Below are 19,536 nucleotides of genomic sequence, written 5' to 3'. Positions count from 1 at the left end.
AGGGAAGGCCCAGACCCTGTTCTCCAGTCCCCACCCAGCCTGCTGGGCACACCCGCAGCCACACATCTGCGGGACCAGAAGGCTCCCCCAGGGCACAAGCGTCCCACACGATGGAAGGAAGGGGCCTTTGCCCGCCCAGCACAAGCCACCTCACCCTCCCTTGTGCTTGCTTCACTTATTCCTCCTCACAGCATGGTTCTCTACCTTTACTGCAGTTATTTCAGTAAAACGTTCTGCTGTCTGCTATTTCATAATCCCTCCACAGGCCCTCACTAAATTATTAATTAGTATCCCTGCGGATTTCTACTCGGATAGGCATCCCACACCTACTATGTCCAAAATCTAACCCTCAATTTCCTCCCAGGATTCCTCATTTCAGGAAGTGATAACTCCATCCTTCCAGTGGCTTAGGCCAAAACCTTGACATCCTTGAGTTCTCTCTCCTCCGACCCGTCTGGAGGAGAGCCACAGGCAAATCCTCTGAAACCGCCTCGCCTCAAACTGCCTCCAAACCAGCCCTTTCTAATGAGCTCTGCCACCACCTTCTCTCCCCTGGGTCCCCAACAGCCTGCGGACTGGCCTGCTGGCCCCCACCTTTGCCTCCTCTCTTCACGCTCCACAAAGCAGCTAGAGCACTGCCTTTAAACTCCCATCAGGCCATGTTCTTCCTGTCCTCAAACCCTTCAAACCCTTACCCTGTGTCACAGAGTAAACCCAGTCTGTACCCCGACCTGCCCGGTGGGTGATCTAACGGCCCTCCTGTCCCTCGGTCACCCCATCCGCTCCAGGTGTGCACAGGCCCCCTGCTGCTCCCCAGGCACGCTGGGCACCTGCTCAGAGCCCTTGCACTTAATACTCCCTCTGCTTGGGATGTCCTTCCCCGCAGGCCTCATGGGCTCACTCCTCGCTCCCTCAGGTCTTTACTCAAATATCACCAGGTCTTACGGTCTTCTGACCACTGTACCACTCCCCAGGCCCACCGTCAATCTCTGCCCCTTTAATCCGCCTTATTTTTCTTCACAGCACTTACCATCGCCGGGCCTGTTATATACAGGGTGGGCAAAAGTAGGCTTACAGTTGTTTGTATGGAAAAAGATGTGCACGTTACAATTGTGACAATCTACACTAATAAAAGAGAAAGATGCAAATTGACCATACCTTTGTGACACCCACCAGCCAATCAGGAGTGAGTATACAAATTAACCCAACAAAGATGGCAGGTTAATTTGCATATGCATGGCAACGACACAGGCGTTCCGCACCACCCCAGCCACTCAAGGCCTCTGGGCAGTGTGGGAAGGTGGGGCTGGAGTGGAAAGAGGCGGCTCCAGGGCTGGAGCGGAAAGGCAGTGCCGGCAGCCAGGGAAAGGCAGGCCCATTCTTGCATGAATCTTCGTGCATCGGGCTTCTAGTAGTTTTATAACTCAAAAGAATGTCACAGTGGCACAGTGCACTGAGGTACAATCTCATGAGTGTTCAAACAAATAATGCAATAACTAACACATAATAATACAAGAATAAACTCTGTGCTTCACGTACTCACCACTGTAAACCTACTTTTGCCCACCCCTGTAATTGCTCATTTCTTTGTCTGTTTAGAGCTCCTGTGTGTTTACTGGAAGGGAACCCGCCATTAGGAAGGGACAGTGACTTGACAGGCTCATCGGTCCAGGACGAAGATTGTTCAAGGATAGTCACAGAGTCCTGAGCAGGTCCATTACCAGTCAGGCAGTTGGCAAATTTGCAGTGTTATTCGTGTTTAGCCTTTAAAATGTTGCTATAAATAAAGAGACCTTGAGTCGTGGTGGGGCCTTGCCAGCGGGAAAGGGGCTACCTGAGGAGCACCTGCCTGAGTCCTGGGCTCCTGCAGGGTGATTCCGTTAAATATTTTAATGGTGGAAAGTGCCTGCTGGCCAACGTCCCCACAATAAGGCCATGGGTCTTGAGGATGGGATCTGTGTGACACCAGCGGAGAGAGAAGGCTGGCTCTGAGAGCCACAGGAAGAAGAGGGCTTGGCGTGGTCTTGAGTCTTAAGAAAAGGGGATACAACTCTGTGAATTGAACATACTAAACACCACTGAATGGTATGCACTAAATGAGTGAATTATATGCCATGTGAATTATATCTCAATCGAGCGATTATATTTTAAAAAAAGATAAAAAGGAAGAAAAGGGGATAGGACCGTGCAGCTGACTGAGCTGCTGCAAGTGGAAACTAGGTACAGGCAACAAAGTTTAAATAGAGCTGAGAAGCCCTAGCCGGTTTGGCTCAGTGGATAGAGCGTCAGCCTGCAGACTGAAGGGTTCCAGGTTCAATTCCAGTCAAGTGCACGTGCCCGGGTTGCGGGCTCGATCCCCAGTTGTGGGGCATGCAGGAGGCAGATCAATGATTCTCTCTCATCATGGATGTTTCTATCTCTCCCTCTTCCTTCCTCTCTGAAATTAATTAAAAATATATATATTATTTTAAAAAGATATTATTTAAAAAAATAAATAGAGCTGAAAACTGAGAGATAGACCGACACTCTATAACTGGTGCCTCCATTACCTTTCATTAATGGGGAACAGATCCCAGCATTCATTGGGCACCGAACTTTGTTCCAGGGGAAAAAGACCCAGAGCCTGAGGCAAAAAGGGGGATAGGACACCTCCTGTTTCCACATCATCCTTGAGGAGCCTCTCCCACTGAACTCTGTAAAAGCGTCATCTCTTAGGGGTGGGGACTCCTGAATTGAAGCAAGAAGCCAGGAGCCTCGGGCCTGCTGGGAACCACGCCTCCACTCCCTGACCAGAGGGCCCAGGAAAGAGAAAGCGGCGGTGCCATGGGATCACTCCGTCCCCAGCTGTCACCCATGTGTCTGGTGCCGCCCAGTGAGCCCCCAGTCTCATCACCACAGGTGAGCTACACTCCCACAGATTCCAAAATCAAAGGTTGGAGGGGACACAAGGAACATGCTATTAGTCCTGGGTATCTCTGTGGTTCCCTTAGATGACTTCAGCAGGAGTTTAGCAGCTGGTAAAGTTTCTCTCCCATCCCTAGCCAATTTGGCTCAGTGGATAGAGCGTCAGCCTGCGGACCAGAGAGTCCTGGGTTTGATTCAGTCAAGGGCACGTACCTCGGTTGCAGGTTCCTCCCTGGCCTGGGCCCTGGTCAGGGAGCATGCAGGAGGCAGCCAATCGATGTGTTTCTCTCACATCAATGTTTCTCTCTGTCTTTCCCTCTCTCTTCCACTCTCTCTGAAAATCAATGAAAAAATATCCGAGTGAGGATTTAAAGGAGTTTCTCTCTCAGGTGTTCTCTTTTTCTCTTTCTCATACCTCCACACACTTCTCCTTTCCATGCCTTTCTCTCCCCATCCCTTTCTCCATGCCTGCTCATCCCTCCCTCCTCCTTCTCTCTCAGCCTCTTCCTCATCCCTCTCTCCCTCCTTCCCTCCTTCCCTTCTCAACTGAGACCCAGGTGGGCTCTGTCACGATGGTTGCTCAGACCTCAGGGCAGTCGGCCTTCTGCAGGAAAGCAGGGCCCCAGCCGGGCAGCCTTGCACCAACAACCCAGAGTGCAGACAGGTGCCCACTTGTATATGTTCCCAGTGACCCTAGGGCCGTGGTCAGCAAACTGCGGCTCGCGAGCCACATGCGGCTCTTTGGCCCCTTGAGTGTGGCTCTTCCACAAAATACCACGGCCTGGGCGAGTCTGTGTTGAAGAAGTGGCGTTAGAAGAAGTTGAAGTTTAAAAAATGTGGCTCTCAAAAGAAATTTCCATCGTTGTACTGTTGGTATTTGGCTCTGCTGACTAATGAGTTTGCCGACCACTGCCCAAGGGGATGACAGGGAATAATATCCAAAGAAACACTCCTATGTGCCCTTCTACCATCAGACAAAATGGAATATGAAAGCCCTTGTGTCTTTAAGACACAGGGTGCAATGCTTACAGATACAACAATGTGATGTCTGGGAACTGCCTCAGAATCGCGCAGGGCAAGAGGCAGAGGGCAGGGCGGGAGGACAGAAATGCAGCAGGAATGGCCCTGAACTGATAACGGCTGATCTGGGTGAGGAGTCCATGGAGGTTTATCATCTTCTCTACGTTTGTACATTTAAGCACAACAGGCACCAGACCCTTGTTTAGTGGATACAGTGGGTCCATCTAGATAATCACCAAGGTCACACCCATTAGGATGACTACTAGTATTTAAAAAACAAAAATGAGCCAAAACCGGTTTGGCTCAGTGGATAGAGCGTCGGCCTGCAGACTGAAGGGTCCCAGGTTCGATTCCGGTCAAGGGCATGTACCTTGGTTGCGGGCACATCCCCAGGAGGGAGTGTGCAAGAGGCAGCTGATCGATGTTTCTCTCTCATCGATGTTTCTAACTCTCTATTCCTCTCTCTTCCTCTCTGTAAAAAAATCAATAAAATATATTTTTTAAAAAAAATGAAAATAGCCGGTTTGGCTCAGTGGATAGAGCCGTCGGCCTGCTGACCAAAGGGTCCCAGGTTTGATTCTGGTCAAGGGTGCGTACCTCGGTTGCAGGCTCCTCCCTGGAACCTAGTTGGGGCTCGTGCAGGAGGCAACCAATCGATGTGTTTCTCTCACATCGATGTTTCTCTCTCTTTCCTTCTGTCTTCCACTCCCTCTAAAAATCAATGGAAAAATATCCTCGAATGAGGATTTTTTTAAAAAACACAGAGACTAACAAGTGTCAGTGAAGTTGTGGAGAAATTGGAATCCCCATTCATTGCTGGTGGAAATATTAAATGGTTCAGACACTATGGAAAACACATGGTGGTTTCTCAAAAAAAAATTAAACACAGAATTTACCATATGACCTAGCAATTCCACTTCCGGGGATAGACCCAAAAGAACTGGAAGCGGGGTCTCAGAGGTATTTGTACACCATATTCAGAGCGGCATTAGTCACAATAGACACAAGGTGGGATTAAATAGACTTACCCATCAAAAAATGAATGGGTCAACAGTGTGCTATACATAGACAGGGGAATATTATTCAACCTTAAAAAGGAATAAAGATCTGACAAATGCTACACTGTGGGAAAACCTCCAGGACATTCTGCTAAGGCAGTGGTCGGCAAACGGTGGCTCGCGAGCCACATGCGGCTCTTTGGCCCCTTGAGTGTGGCTCTTCCACAAAATACCACGTGCGGGTGCGCACCGTACAGTGCGATTGAAACTTCGTGGCCCATGCGCAGAAGTCGGTTTTCGGCTCTCAAAAGAAATTTCAATCGTTGTCCTGTTGATGTTTGGCTCTGTTGACTAATGAGTTTGCCGACCACTGTGCTAAGGGAAATAAGCCAGCCCCAAAAGGACAAGTCCTGTGTGACTGCGCTTATACGAGGTACCTAGAGTGGTCAAATTCATACAGACAGGGAGTATACTGGGAGAGAGCAGGAGGAGTTAATGTGTTTTTATTGTTGTTTTTTAAAGAATATGTTTTTATTGATTTTCGATAGAGAAGTAAGGGCGGGGGAAGAACCATCGATTGGCTGCCTCCTACATGCCCCCAACTAGGGATCGAGCCTGCAACCCTGACACACACCCTACCAGGAATCGAACCGGAGACCTCTTGGTGCATGGGACGCCGCTCAACCAACTGAGCCACACCGGCCAGGGCAGGGAGAGTTCATGTTCAATGAGCACAGGGTTTATGTGGGGGAAGATGAAATGGTAATGGAAGTGGACGGTGGTGGGATGGTTCACAACAATGTGAATGTTCTTAATGCCACTGAACAGTGCTGAAAAAGGTTAGCATGCTCAACTCCGTTATGTATGTTTGACTATAATTTAAAATAATAACTACCAAGGAACAGCAACAACAACAACAACAAAATCACTTGCGTCCAAACTCTCAGCTCTTGAAGGCTGGCCCAGGTCAGCCTGGACTGCATACCTCAGTGAGGCTCTCCAAACAAGGGTGTGGTGAGCGTTGCTGGGGGTGCAGAGCCGTGGAGAAAGGAGTCACTTCCACCTAGGCACATGGTTTAGTGACCAAACACCACCTACAGAAAGAAAAAGAAAAATGTCTTTTAATTAGGCCTGAAGGTAAATGTTCAAGTAGGTTAAGATGATGATGATGATGATAATAATAATAATAATAATAGTGTAAGTCAAACCCTGAGAAAAATCTCCAACATAAATTCAATGCAGGCCCCAAATGCAGTCAAAGACAAACCGTGTCCCAGCCCCAGACTTTCCCTCCTTCCCCCGCCCAGTGTGGAGGTTTGCATTGCAGCCTCAACCTGGGTTCAAATCCCGGATCGACTACTTTGTAGCCATGTGACCTTGAGCAGCTCTCTTCCCATCTGTGTCTGTGTCCCCGCATATAAGCGAGTGTTACGGAGATTAAATGAGTTAACATTTGTAAAGCTGTTACTACAATGTCTTAAACACAGCAAACACGTGTTTGTTAATTATTATGCCACCAACCTCAGTGGCCAGCAAGCCAGAGAGTTTTTCAGAGTGTCCCATCAGACTGCCGAACCCCTAACTGTCAGGCTGAGTGGAAGCATGCACAAGGGACAGGGACAAGGTAAATGAGGGGCGCTGTCCGCTCCACACAGCTCACTCTCCAGTGCTCAGAAGCCTGCTGAAGCAGAGGAAGCACAGGGTCAAGGAGTGGGCACGGACCAAGGGACAGGTAAGCGGGGGAACGTCACAGGTGGGGAGAGGCAGGGAAGGGACAGCACTGAGGAGGGCAGGCAAGTGAGAGAAGACAAGGGAAAAACTGGCAGAACCCATTTTTAAAACGAGGCGGTCCTCTGCCCTGGCCGGGTAGCTCAGTTGGTTAGAGGGTCGTCCCGATCCATCAACGTTGCGGGTTCGATCCCCAGTCAGGGCACATACAAGAATCAACCAATGAAGGCATAAATAAGTAGAACAACAGATCGATGTTTCCCTCCTTTCTTCTCTCTCTCTAAAAGCAATAAATAAACTAAAACAACAACTAGCCCTAGCCGGTTTGGCTCAGTGGATAGAGCGTCGGCCTTCGGAGCAAAGGGTCCCAGGTTCGATTCTGGTCAAGGGCATGCACCTCGGTTGCAGGCTCCTCCCCGGCCCGGGCCCTGGTCGGGGCATGTGCAGGAGGCAACCAATCGATGTGTTTCTCTCACATCGATGTTCTCTCTGTCTTTCCCTCTCTCTAAAAATCAATGGAAAAAATCCTAGGGTGCGGATTAAAAAATAATAATAACAAAAAAAGAACAACAACTAGGTGGTCCTCAACTAGCTGAACATCAGAGTCACCTCGCACACTTTGCAAACAACCGAAGCTTGGCCACAGCCCCAGGTTCCAGTTTAATCAGCCAGTGGGGGTGGGAGGGGGTTTGGGGGGGACCTGCTGAAGGGTCCATCGGGTACCTAGACCCACAAATGTCAAACTAAAAAGCCTCATTCCTAATTCTGTTCACTCGAATCCTATTCCTGCATCCCTCGCTGAACTTCATTTCTGTCTCAACTTTGACAAACCAGAATTTAGTTTGGATTCTAAAGAGAGAGATAGACAATATTAACGGAAGAACCTAGAGGGGAAGGGACAAAAACCGATTATCCCAATTCCACAGAAGAGAAACAGAAAAAACTTTTTTCTCCTGAAGTTTTTCCCCCTCTTATTTCGACCTTCACATTTCAAAATATAAACTAACAAGCAGACACTGTGCTGTCCAAATGAGGACAAAAGTCAGAGCCCGGGGCCGCGGCCGAGGTGTCTCAGATCTGATGTCCCGAGTCGGTTCTGAGCCTCTCCAATGAGCGAGCGTGCCCGGGGATTTCTTCCAGGTTAACCTTGGCTCCCGCGGCCACTGGCCTCTGCCAGGTTATCCGGACCGTCTCTTGTACCCAGCTAACAGGGCTTGGCTGCAGCGCCGAGCTGGCACACCTGGGCACCAGGCCGCTCCTCCCGGGTCACCCTACCCCTGTACATGCGTTGATTTATAGGAGCTTTACAGTTTACCCAACGCGATTCCCACCGCACAAGGAAGTGGCCAGTGGGGGGGCGGGGCCAAGACCGGAGCCCAGACTCCTTCAGGCCCCCAAGGACCAAGCGGCCCTTCCACGCAGGATTCGGAACCAGGAGGTTGGGTTTCACATGTCAGATTCCCGACACCCTCGCCTTCCCAAGGTGCTGTTCTAGGCAGCACACATTTTCCTCCAATTTGGTCCTGAGGCAGTCACCACAGCCGTTGCCATAACCATGACACGCCTGAGGGTACTGGAAGACCAAGGTTAGAAAACTGTTCTAGAACAGCAGTCGCCAACCTTTCGAGCCTCTCGGACCACCCGCTGGCGACCGCTGTTCTAGAACATCGTTCTAGATGAGAAGTCCTTCTAGGACCAGAAAGACTAAGAACTGTCAGAGCCAGAGACCCTGGGAAACCATTCGATTTAAGTCACTGACTCTGAAGCAAGAAAATGAAGGCCCAGCCCTAGCCAGTTTGGCTCAGTGGATAGAGCATCGGCCTGCGGACTTGAGGGGTTCAATTCTGGGCAAGGGCACATGCCTGGGTTGCGGGCTCAGTCCCCAGTCGGGGGGGTGCGGGAGGCAGCCGATCGGTGTTTCTCTCATCACCGATGTTTCTACCTCTCTCTCCCTCTCCCTTCCTCTCTGAAATCAATAAAAATATATTAAAAAAGGAAATGAAGGCCCAGAGATGTGAGGTAATCGAATGAGATAAAGTACATACACTGAAAAGAGTTCTCATTACTGTGAAAGACTCCTGTTATGCCGGCCAAGGGGACGGGCCTCCCCTCGCCTTCTCAGAGAGGCCGAGGTCTCCTCCTCACAGTGACCCATTGAAATCTCTCCATCAAAGACCAGGCATAAGGCTTATGTAACCCTCCAACGAGTGACTCTAGCCTTGGATGCACATCTAGGGAGCAATACTAATGCCTAACCCCACCTTAGACCAATCAAATCAGAATTTTTAGGGGCGGGGGGCACCCAGGTGGCTGATGCTGTCTGGGATAGAGAACAACGGTCTTTAGACCAGGGACCACCGGCCTCCAAAGCCCCCCATAAAAGCTTCACGATGCAGGCTCGTGGGCCCACCTGGAGACTGACCGGAGTGCAGTGGGCCCCAGGGGTCCGAAGCCGTGACAGTCCCTGGGTGGTTAGAGAACAGGGCACTGAGTGAGTCCTGGGCGGCCGAGCAGCCGGCCTGGGAGAGGCTCCCAGATCGGACTCCGATGCCCACTCTTCGCGGAGAGCTAAGCCCCCTGCTTCCGTCACCAGTAGCCAGGGCAACCCTCCCGAACGAGGCGGAGGCCACTGTGCTCTGCACAGCCCCGCAGGCTCCCGTCTCACGCACACTCAGGGCCCCACTGGGACTTACAAGCCACGTGGGATCGCCGGCCTCCTCTCCCGGCCTTCCCCCTCCTCACATGGCCCCAGCCACTGATTTCCGGCTGTTCCATAAACTCTGGAGCATTCTCTGGCCTCAAGGACTAGCTCTCTTGCTTTTCTCTCCACGTGGATGGCTCCTCCCTCAGATAACGGCCTGGCTCCCGCTCACCGCCCCCCTATCTCTGCTCAAAGGTCTTTTTATCGGCGAGGCTTCTCTGCCTTCCCCTCCGACCGAGCCTCCCTGTCCTCCATCCCTGCTTTGTTTTTCTCCAAAATACTTTTCACCCTCTCTCTGACTTTATATTTTATTTATTGTCTATGAGCCCACACACACCAGAATAGGAGCTCCATGAAGGTAAGGTTCTTCTTTATTTTGTTCCCGGTTACATTTCCTTGCCTGAAATAGTGCCTGGCACGTAATGGGCACTCAAATATTTATTCTAGAAATGAATACATCAGAGCCGCCAATCTCAAAACATAACTTATACCAGAAGATCATAAGAAGCAGATTATGTCAAACTCACTTCTCCACTAATCTCATCTGGCAAAAGCCTTTTTAAAACCAGGCTAGCAGCCTAATGAAACAGAAACCATTTAGAAATAAGCATTTCCCATCCAAATGGGTTTGTGAATCAGAGACCATTGGTTCCGAGAAACAGATAAAACTTTGGAGACAGAAAATGAGGTTGAAAGAAGGTGATGGAACACAGGGGTTCCAGGGGCCGCCCTGCATGTGTGCAGGCTCAGGGGCAAGCTCTGAGCACACTGACAGCGACGCTCGCACAGACCGGGGAACAGACAGGCTCCATCCAGCCTGGGTCCCAGTCTGACCCAGCTCATCGCCAGACCCACGAACCTGAGGACCCTTCCCTCCCTTTCTCCCGCGGACACCCCGCCCAAAGCCACAGACGGTACTGGAAGCCCCACCAGGCTGGGGGCACTGGAAGCCTTTGTCAAGGCGGCCACACAGAGGCCGGATAGCATCCCGCCTCAACCCAGTCTCACTGATGTCACATGTCCCACTCCACGGCCCTGTCCTCGCTACCGCTTTCCCTACCACCTCCCCAAGGTCATCCTAAGAGCAATCCTCCCCAAACACCATTTTGATGACATCACTCTCTCTGCTCACAAACCTAAGAGTTTCCCCAGGCGTGAGCGCCAACTCTCTGGCTAGGCTCTTGAGAACCTTGGGAATCTAGGCCTAGGCCACTCCCCTTTTGCTGTCTATCATAAGGTATAAAATTGTGATGGGTTTTCTTCTTCTTCTTCTTTTTGGTTAATCCTCACCAGAGGATCTTTTTCCATTGATTTTTAGAGAGTGGGAGAGGAAAAGAGAGAAACATCCAGGTGAGAGGAACACATTGCTTTCTGCGCACACCCTGCCCAGGGCTCCGGGCCAGGGAGGAACCTGCAACCACGGTACACGCCCTTGACCGAGACCTTGACCAAAATCGAACCAGGGACCCTTTGGTCCACAGGCCGATGCTCTATCCACGGAGCCAAACCGGCTAGGGCTTGTTTTCTTCTTCTTCTTCTTTTTTTTTTTTAATATATTTTATTGATTCTTTACAGAGAGGAAGAGAGAGGGATAGAGAGTTAGAAACATCGATGAGAGAGAAATATTGATCAGCTGCCTCCTACACACCTCCCACTGGGAATGTGCCCGCAACCAAGGTACATGCCCTTGACCGGAATCGAACCTGGGACCCTTCAGTCCGCAGGCCGACGCTCAATCCACGGAGCCAAACCGGCTAGGGCTTGTTTTCTTCCTGAATGCTCCAAGAATTCTTAAACTGAGCATATAAAAACAACCTCCCCAACCCTCTAACACTCAGTTCAAACTCCCCCTCTGCCTCAGAGCCCCCTGTACCAGTGCTGTACCCTTGTTCCGCCAGCAGGACCCCAGGGTGGCCCTACAGTCAGCAAGGAGGTGGGCTCAGCACCCCCCCCCCCCCCACCCCCCCCCCCAGCAACAGCTGTCGTGCCTGGGAGCTTCTCTTGTTCTCTTGCGGGCCTTCACTCCCCCCCTGCCCAGCAGGAGTTGTCCCTTCGGGCAATCTGCCCCTAGGAGGCTGACTGGGCTCCCCGGTCTTTCTCTCTGTTGACTTAATTAATTCCTGATAATTATAGCTATTGTTTGGTGATGAACTGCTAAGAGTCTGACCTCTCCCAGAGGTAAATATTTTAAAGTGGAAATGCAAAAGCCACAGAGGAATGGAGCTCCAATGGTGGCAGGCTAGGCCCTAGGATTCCTTATTTGTGGACAAGCATCTATACCTTCCCCTAAAGTACTGGTGCTCAGAGGAGCAGTATCAAAGGGAGACAGGCAAGGAAAGACGAGCCCTAGCCGGGTTGGCTCAGTGGATAGAGTGTCCACCTGCGGACTGAAGCGTCCCGGGTCCGATTCCAGTCAAGGGCACGTACCTCAGTTGAGGCTCCTCCCCAGTCCAGACCCTGTTCTGACTCCTGCAGGAGGCAACCAATCGATGTGGTTCACATCAATATTTCTGTCTTTCCCTCTCTCTAAAAATCAATGGAAAAATATCCTCGAGTGATTAAAAAACAAAAGAAAGATGAGATTACATCCTTGCCACCACCTCCCTCCTCCCAAATGGCCACTCGATCCATTGTGAGCGCCATAGAATGTTCCCCAGAGGTAAGCCCAGCCATCTCAGGGGTGACCTGTGGGAAAGGAACCACCACGCTCAGAAAGAAAAGCCCCCTTAAGACACTTCTGGTCTGGAAGCAAAGTGTTCTGTAACGGCTTTCTGTGGGGGAACCCCTGGAGGGCGAAGTTCATCTCACAGGATCCTTTTACGTTCCACAGGTCGCTCTGGGGGAGGGGAGGCCCAGGCCCACCTTTCATAAGCCACTGTGGGTGACTGATCAGTCCGTGACGGCCCAGTTCCTACAAGGCTCCACGGAATCTTCAATACAAGTAAACGTTCTAATGAAAAATAACAGTATCTTGCCTGGCTGGCGTAGCTCAGTGGTTGAGTGTCAACCTATGAACCAGGTCACGGTTCGATTCCCGGTCAGGGCACCTGCCTGGGTCGCGGGCTCGATCCCCAGTGTGGGGCGTGCAGGAGGCAGCCGATCAATGATTCTCTCTCATCATTGATGTTTCTATCTCTCTCTCTCCCTCTCCCTCCTCTTTGAAATCAATAAAAATATATATAAAATAAATAAATAGCAGTACCACCCTAGCCGGTTTGGCTCAGTGGCTAGAGTATCAGCCTGCGGACCAAAGGGTCCCGGGTTCGATTCCAGTCAGGGGCATGTATCTTGGTTGCAGGCTCCTCCCCTGCCCTGGGCCCTGGTCAGGGTTCATGCAGGAGGCAACCAATTGATGTGTTTCTCTCACATCGATGTTTCTCTCTGTCTTTCCCTTTCTCTTCCACTCTCCCTAAAAATCAATGGAAAAATATCCTCAGGTGAGGATTAACAAAAAAATAAAAATACTCATCTAGGGGAAATGATGAACAACATAGACTGATGAACAAGAACAGACCCAGAAACAAGGAGGCATCGATCGGACTGTCGGGCCTCAGAGGGAGGGGAGGGGAGGGTGGGGGGAGGGGGGAGAGATCAACCAAAGGACTTGTGTGCATGCATACGAGCCTAACCAATGGTTAAGGACAACAGGGGGGTGGGGGCATCTGTGGGGAGGGGTGGGGGATGGGAATGGGGGGATGAGGACAAATATGTGACACCTTAATCAATAAAGAAATTTAAATTTAAATAAATAAATAAATAAAAATAAAAACTAACAGTAGCATTAATCACACATCTAATATTTGTAAGTGCCTGAGGCTGTACCGCCTTACTAAAGTATCAGATAGTACGACGGTTTTCACCACCTCAGCCAGTTCAGGTCGGGTCTGGAGAGTCTGTCTAAGGAGGCAAAGGCAGAGGGTGGCCCTTGCCCACGCAGACCAGAGCCTGGGCTGGGCCAAACCCCAGAAGAATCCGAACAGCTGCTCGCTGCCCACCCCTGGACTCCCTTCCCTGAAAATGCCAAGGGGCTGCCTCAGTCAGATGTGCTGCAGGCCCTGGCACAGCCCCGAGCTTCACGCCCCTCCCTCCAACCCAACCCCCCAAACCCCGCCCCTCGTCCCTCTCTGCTCTTCAGCCTGCTAAAGGAACAACTTCGGCTTCAGGAACTGAATTGGCAGAAAGAGGCAGAATGCTGTCAACAGCGGCAAACCTGGGCAGTAAAAGCGGAGCAAGAGTCACTCCGCTGGTCCACATTCCGCTCCATTGCCAAGAGCAATGCGGTAAAATGCGCCTATGCCCAAACACTGGGTGGATACAAGGGAGAAAGGTCCTCCCGCCTCAGCCCTAAGAAAGGCTGAGCCCCCGAAAGGGAGAAATCCCAGTGAGGTTTACACACAAGAACCCCATCTCTGTAGAGTCCGGTGGTCCCCAGGGTGTAACACCAAGACCTCCGGCATCTTCCGCGTCCACGGGCAGGCGGAGCCCTGTGGTCTAACGGGGAAGGCCCAGGACCACGTCCAAAAGGAGTGATTTCTTTAAAAGCACTCTTACAGAAAAAAAACCAACAAATGAAGCTGGGAGCCAAACCATTCAGATGATGACTTTAACTGTTCAACTGCTGAACGGAAAAAAGAAAAAGAAGCCGAGTCAGACTCTCCTCCCCAGCTCCTCCCAGATGAGTTCAGGGCCTAGCACAGCAGGAGGTCCTGGCCTCGCTCACCTGCCCGGAAGGGCTGTGTCTGCCGCATCTCTAACATCGCATCTCTAACATCGTCTTTGAAATGTAACCAGATTGGGGTGGCCAGCTGCAACAGCAGTCTTCAAAAGGGACACAGTTCTGCACAGCTTGAGTTTTTGCTTTAGGGCATTGAATGTTTGTCTCTAAAATGAAAATAGATTTACCAATTATTTGTTTGCTTATGTAAAGACACATAAGCCTATAGAAAAAATCATATGATGGCCCTAACTGGTTTGGCTCAGTGGATAGAGTGTTGGCCTGCAGATTGAAGGGTCCCAGGTTCGATTCCAGTCAAGAGCATGTACCTCGGTGCGGGCACATCCCCAGTAGGTGGTGTGCAGGAGGCAGCTGATCGATGTTTCTAACTCTCTATCCCTCTCCCTTCTTCTCTGTAAAAAAATCAATAAAATATATATATATTTTAAATCATATGATGGGGGGGGGGGAGAAAAAAGTAAAAACCACCCCAATCCCACTATTCAGAGGTAAGGAATCTCACAGTGAACTCTGTTCTGCAGAGAGGAAGTGAGCTATTATGAGTTAAACCTGGGGTGTGGGGGTCTGTGATTTTTTTTAACCCTTTGCACTCGCTTGCTTTTTTCTCGATTACTTTATTCTACTCGGGATTTAATTTTTTAAGTACCCCAGATTTTACAAAGCGCGGCAGTAGAATAAAAAACTGGAGTTTCTTTTCATACAAACTTATTTATTTGGATTTTTTTATATTTCAAATTATTGATACATTCAAAGAGTAATTTTCATCTCGACATCCGAGTGCAAAAGGTTAGGTATATTTTTATTGATTTCAGAAAGGGAGAGGGAGAGATAGAAACATCAATGATGAAAGAGAATCGATGACTGGCTGCCTCCTGCACGCCCCCTACTGGGGATCGAGCTCACAACCCGAGGATGTGCCCTTGACCAGAAACAAACCTGGGACCCTTCAGTCTGCAGACCGACGCTCTATCCACTGAGCCACACCAGCTGGGGTGGTGTCTGTGGCTTTATTTTTGCAGGAGACCCTTAATGCCACCTCTGGGCTACTCGGAAAATGTTCAGGGGCTCCAATGACCCTGAGGCTCTCACAAGCAGAAATTACCATGTCCTATAGGCCCCCTGCCCCACACACATACTGACTGGAGCCCAGGAGTTCATCTGTTCACTCAACTACTAGTCAGCAGACTACGAGGAGTCAACAGATTACTTTTTCACTCAACAGTGTGGCAGTCTTTCCACAACCAGTCACACATATAGACTTCATTATCCTTTTTCAACCCCTACAGTGTGTTAATGCGAGGAAGGCGGCCGCCATCACCTCTCGTTCCAACACCTTCAGAACCTGAACTGGAGAAGGCGAAGGATTTACCAAAAGTCACACAGTGAGTGAGGACGGCCCACAGTGCTAACAGGTTTGAGAAATGACTCTGTGGTGATACCAAACTTGGAAGGTGTTCATTAACTTTCCTTTGAGTCATAAAAAGGATCAGCTATGTCACTTCAACACACACACACACACACACACACACACACACACACACACTTCCCACTGTCAAATAAAAGTGAATGGTTGGCTGAAGCGACACTCTGATCCCCTGAAAACATTTCTCAAAAGTCATTAGCTAATGGGTATCACACCCTACGCGCCTAGAGAGTGAAGGGGAGAACACTGGCCCAGATGTCCACAAATGGAAACAGATTTGGGGTGCACGCAATTGCTCCAGCTCACAGACGTCAACACTCAGAACTCTCTCCTCTTCAGGATGTTCCTATTCTTCTGTAGGAAAAGATAAACTGGAAACAAACTTACACATAAAGATAGAGCCGAAGATAAAGGTCTAATACAAACACTAAATATTCAAATGTTGACAGTAGCTCCGGGTCTAGTTAGTTTTATTTCCTTTGTATACCTATCTGCAATTCGGCATGAATATTCCGCAATTTTTACATTTTAAAAGAAAATTAATCCACAATCTCGGTTGGTCAATTTGGCTTTCATTTTTCACTGTAGAAAAATAGATTGAAAACTCTAGAGGGTCCACCATTCTACCCAGTGTCTCAGAAGCAAAGTGTAAGAGGCTCAAACCTCACGAAAACTGCAATCCAATAGGAAGGCTCCCTGCCTCCAGGATGAACAGGGCACAGGAACTGCTACTTTCCTTTGTCTCCAACGTGTATGGAAACACCTGCCCTGGCTGGAGTGGCTCAGCAGTTAGGGCATCGGCCCGTGCCCCAAAAGGTCATGGCTTCAGTTCCCAGACAAGGGCATGTACCTGGGTTTCAGGTTAGACCCCCGAGGCAACCAATCAATGTGTCTCTCCCATCATGTTTCTCTCTCTCTCTCTCTCTCTCTCTCTCTCTCTCTCTCCTCCTCCCTTCCTTCCACTCTCTAAATGTTGGGGAAAAAATATCCTCAGGTAAGAATTAAAAAAACACATAAAACACACACACACACACACAACCCTCAAGTTCAAAGAACTCTGTCTCCAGAACAACTTCCAATGTATCTGTCCACAACCCCATGCCCCTAGCCACAAAATTACCCATGCCACTTAGAAATTGGCAAACCTCACTTGGGATGATGAACACAATACAATATAAAGATGGTGTATTATAGAACTGCATACTGAAACCTATATAATTTTATTAACCAAGTCACCCCAATAAATTCAATAAATAAATAAATGCAAACCTCCTCCAGGAACCCAATTCGAGAAAACCCCTTTTTCCCGTTTTAATTCTAAAAAAAAAGTTATTCCTCCTGTTCCTGAAATGTCACAAACACAGGATCCTACCCAACTGATATGGACTCATTCATTCTACCAACTAATAATCATTGTGGACTACAGTATGCAGAGCTTGAGAAAAAATTATGTTAACAGAAAGGGTTAGTTTTCATGGAGCCTGAGAAAAACAAACAGGAATTGAAGAGCAAGAGTTTGTTAGCATGTCCCAGCCAGGGTCTGAAACGGGTGGGGGCAGGGAGGCAATGGCCAGAGGACAAAAACAACTGTCATTCTGCAGTTTCATTTCTCATGGCCAGTTAATACCCTGAGTCCATGCATCAGTCTCTTCCAAGTTTGATTAGTAAGTCAGTCTCCTGGGACCCAATCAGCTCTGAGCACCCTACAAAAACTGATTTTGGGGTCTACAAAACTGAGAACCAGACCCTGAAGCATGGTGATCCCGCCATATAAAGCCACCTCCAGTATGACATCTGTCTCTGCTCTGTAACTGCAGCACCTATCACTGTAAGTATCTGATGTATCTAAGATTCCCTGATAGCTCCCCATGGTTTACAGAATAAAATCCAAACTTTTTTTTAAAGGAAATTCAATCAACTTTATTTATTTATTTTTATATGTTTATTGATTTCAGAGAGGAAGGGAGAGGGAGGGATAGAAACATCAATGATGAGAATCATTGATCGGCTGCCTCCTGCAGGCCCCCCACTGGGGACCAAGCCCGCAAACCAGGCATGTGCCCTTGACCGGAATTGAACCCAGGACCCTTCAGTCCACAGGCTGAGGCTCTGTACACTGAGCCAAACCGGCTAGGGCTAAAATCCAAACTTCTTGACCTGCCTTTTACAGCTCCAACTCAGCTTTCCAACCTCATTGCCAAACCAAGCCTCTCATGATTCCATGTTTTCACACATGGTTCCCTCTACCTAGAATGTCCTTTGCCCAGTCTTGCCTGTAAAATTCCTATTCTTCTTCCGAAGCCCAGTTCAAAAGTCACCTCCTCCCTGAAGCCCCCCCATCTTTAGTTCTTACTACTCCCAACAAGTCTCTAATTACAGCTGCATTAGAGAACTTACTAAGTACATTGTAGCTCATCTTTTAAAATATCTGACCTCCCCTGGGTCCCCTGAGCTTCAGGGATGGAAGTCACTTTGTATCCATAAATCCTAGCACAGTGTCACGAATGAAATGGGAGATCAATGTTGAATGATTGATCACATGGAACATGGCATTAAGTTATTTAGAAAAAAAGGGAGGGAACAGGGGGTCTCACAAAATTCCAGAATTTAATTATCTACATATTTAATCTCATCCAAAATGACCACAATATGCTGATAGGCAGCATAGATGCTTAAAATGTTTAAATAAAGGGACTCTTTCTCCCTCCCCACATGGGAGTCTGTACTTGTTCTTCAATAAATCTCCACCTTTGCTATACCAAAAATAAAAAAAAAAATGTTTAAATAATAGTAGCAACTAATATTTGAGCTATTCATTACAATGTTTACATGGATTAGTTAATGTGATCCGCATGACAACCTCATAAGATAGCTCCTTTTTATTTTTAGGTAACCTGGGGAAGCTTGAGGCTTTCCCAAACAGGAAACTGAGGCACAGAGAGGTTACATAGCTCAAGATGATTCTGTTAGCAAGCTGTAGAAGCAAGATGCACTGGCTCGGCAATCAGGCAGACCTGAGTTTGAAAGCAGATTGTGTTACAAAGGTGGCTTTAGATAAGTGGTCTTCCCCCACTGGGCTTGTTTTCTGTCCCCTCTGGGCTTCTACCTGCCAAGGGGCAGGAAACCCCTTCCTGTTAGGGTGCAGAGAGGATTAAATATGATAGTGTTCGTCAAAGTCTCTAAAGTTGATTGCCCCACCTAGCATGCGGCTCCATAAATGCTAATTCCTAGAAGCTGGGCAGGGGCAGAATAGCCTCCCTGAGGAAAGGGATCTCCCCCAGGCTGCTTGATTGAGACCTTTTTTTTTTTTAAGTATTTTATTGATTTTTACAGAGAGGAAGGGAGAGGGATAGAGAGTAAGAAACATCGATGAGAGAGAAACATCGATCAGCTGCCTCCTGCACACCACCCTACTGGGGATGTGCCCGCAACCAAGGTACATGCCCTTGACCGGAATCGAACCTGGGACCCTTCAGTCCGCAGGCCAACGCTCTATCCCCTGAGCCAAACCGGTTAGGGCTTGATTGAGACTTTTCCAAGGCCATCAAGTAGTTAGGCCACTCCACACTGACAGCCTTGCCTTACCTGCTTAACTCAAAGGACATTCCCCCACACGGATGCCAGAGACCTTTTAAAATGTAAATGTCATTATGTCACAGACTCAAAACCCTTCACAGGTTCCTAATAACACTGGGGATACCATCCTAACCAAGGCCTGACCCCAGGGCCCTCTGTGATCCCACCCACCTCTCCACAGACTTATCTCCCCTCTCCTTTTCCCCCCTCCAGCCACGCAGGCCTCTTTCACTTCCTCAACTGGCCAAGCTCCGAGCTGCTCCACACATGGTTAACTCCTAACCCTCCTTCAGGGCTCAGCCTTACTCGTCACTTCCTTCCGCGAGCCCCCAACTCAAATCAAGGCCCATCCTGCTTTCTCACGACTCCCTTTTTTTTTTTCCTTGCACACGTCGCATTTTGAAATGATTAGGTCTCCCCCCTTCCAAGTCTTACTCAAAAGGCACCTCCT

At 49.1% G+C, this 19,536-nt stretch overlaps 1 protein-coding gene across 1 annotated transcript in view; it reads right to left on the bottom strand.

Moving 5' to 3' along the window:
* ZNF592 (zinc finger protein 592) overlaps positions 1 to 5,969 on the bottom strand; it is a 36,751-nt gene extending 30,782 nt beyond the window's left edge. The window contains exon 1 of the mRNA XM_054713195.1: positions 5,908 to 5,969. The gene's annotated coding sequence lies outside the window, so the exon portion shown is untranslated. The remainder of the gene's footprint in view (positions 1 to 5,907) is intronic.
* Between the last annotated feature and the right edge of the window lie 13,567 nt (positions 5,970 to 19,536).

The sequence above is a fragment of the Eptesicus fuscus genome, chromosome 25 (assembly GCF_027574615.1).
Source record: "Eptesicus fuscus isolate TK198812 chromosome 25, DD_ASM_mEF_20220401, whole genome shotgun sequence".
Lineage (NCBI taxonomy): Eukaryota > Metazoa > Chordata > Mammalia > Chiroptera > Vespertilionidae > Eptesicus > Eptesicus fuscus.
This window is presented reverse-complemented; position numbering and strand designations above follow the sequence as displayed.